The following is a 1,941-nucleotide window of genomic DNA, read 5'->3' as shown; positions in this document are numbered from 1 at the left end:
GAGGCTGGGAGGAGGGTGGTGTTGGAGCCATTACAACAGGCCGATGGCGCCCATTACAGAAGAGGATCATCACACAGTGGATGACCAAAGCAAACAGTACAAATTAGACCCCATTGGTGCCATGACAGGGCCTCTGCGTCCCCATTGCCATCTCCTTGACCCACACCCTGGGACCTCTGCTTCCTCACTGCACTAAACTAAGGATATTACTTACGTTCATGTACCAAGTCCAGGCCTTCTGATCTGGGTCTGTCTGCCGGCGTGCTGGACAGTGCGCCCTAGGGAATCAACACAAAAGCTCTCCTGTCAATGCTTACATTCTCCAGGGCGAACTTTCAGAGGTTCAGCCTCTCGAAAACTGCTCTCTTTGTTAAGACATCTCACGGGAAATCAAACGCAGTCACAATCTGGGAAATTACCGAGGGACTGATGGCCGAATGCTACGCTATTTCCACTGTTCCAGAGGGATTTCCTCAGAAGTATCTGGATGATTATGGTTTGAACACAATCCCTGCCTTTTACATAAACCCCAGGCCACCCCACTTACAAGTCAAGAAATGAGGATGCAAGGTGCCCCAGACATATATATGGGGCACTGCCAGTTGTGAGAATATGGGACTGAGCAACGCTCTGCAATCTCAGTTCAACAAGTCAACAAAACTTACCTCAGCAAAGAAGGCAACTGAGGTGAGCGTGTGCTTCTTCCTGCCCCACTTGGGCCTTGGGCCTGAAATCCTTCCCTCTCTCATGTGGGGCTCTGGAACATAAATACCCATGAGTAACAGGGACAGCAAGCTCTATAGAGCAAATCCGTACGGCAGATGGTAGAAAGAATAGCTTATACTATCTATCTATCTGTCTATCTATCATTACATGTTAATTCACTTACAGCATCTAGGCCTCCCCATTGTAGCTGAATGGCTCACAGTCAGAAGCTGGGATGTATCTGTTGAGGGGCTGGATTGTAGGATGAGAGTCCATGCGTAGGCTCAGGCCAATATCTTCCTATGTCACTGTCCAAAGTCTGGCACTAACATTCATATTCAGGCATCTAAACGAGTGGATTGATTTTCAGAGGAGCTGAACAGCCACGGCTTCGGCAGATTCGAGTGAGAAGTTCTTGGTATTCAGCATTTGAGAAAGGTCAGGCCATTTATTTAGGTGCCTGAGTGTGGCATTGCAGCCTCTGTCATGGGTCGTTTACAATGAAGACGGAATCAGCATCATCTCGGCACGACAACCAAGTTCAGGATCTAATCGAGCTGTATCCTCTCTGTACGGCTGCGAAACATTGGGACTGCGCCACTCAGAGTGGGCAAAGCTGGAGTCTTTCCACATAAAATGCCAATGTTGTATATTGGGCATAGAGTGGAACGACTTCATTTGTAAAGCAGATGTTTATGGTCGCTCCGGTCTACAGACTACTGGGGCCATTGTCTGCAGATGGCGTCTTATGCTTTTCAGACATGTGGAGAGTATGCCACACGACCAGGCCTGCACAACATACGGCCCGTGGGCCGCATGCGGCCCGTGGGGGTTCACTGTGCGGCCCGCGGGGGGATTCTAAACCCCACACACACAAAGTCCCGAGGCTGGCGTGGCGGCGCTCCTGGGGCAGCTCCTGGTGGCGTGCCTGCCCGCCGACAGGAGCCAGCAAGGCGGGACATGGGGATGGAGCCCTCGCACGCCGCCGCGCCTGCACGCCGCCGCGCCTCCACCCCTCCCCCGGCCCCAAGTGGGACACTGAGCCCGCGCGCACCACTGCCCCGCCCCACTGCCCCAAGCGGGACACAGGCATGGAGCCCTCACACCCCCCCCCCCAGCGGGATACAGGGCTCAGCCACCGCCCCCATCCTGAGTGATTTTTGGCCCACCCCCCCCCCTGAACTCCTGCCCCATCCAACCCCCCGCGTTCCTTGATGCTCCCCCCCCCCCCGGACC

The 1,941-nt window shown here is 54.1% G+C and overlaps 1 long non-coding RNA gene across 1 annotated transcript; it reads right to left on the bottom strand.

Moving 5' to 3' along the window:
- Nucleotides 1–230: 230 nt before the first annotated feature.
- On the bottom strand, nucleotides 231–1,185 carry LOC128846780 (uncharacterized). Its single transcript, XR_008446815.1, has 3 exons — nucleotides 890–1,185; nucleotides 666–757; nucleotides 231–278 (listed from the first exon to the last, which is right to left on the bottom strand). It is a non-coding gene; the product is annotated as an uncharacterized LOC128846780 (long non-coding RNA).
- Between the last annotated feature and the right edge of the window lie 756 nt (nucleotides 1,186–1,941).

This window comes from Malaclemys terrapin, chromosome 1, assembly GCF_027887155.1.
Source record: "Malaclemys terrapin pileata isolate rMalTer1 chromosome 1, rMalTer1.hap1, whole genome shotgun sequence".
Taxonomy (NCBI): domain Eukaryota; kingdom Metazoa; phylum Chordata; order Testudines; family Emydidae; genus Malaclemys; species Malaclemys terrapin.
This window is presented reverse-complemented; position numbering and strand designations above follow the sequence as displayed.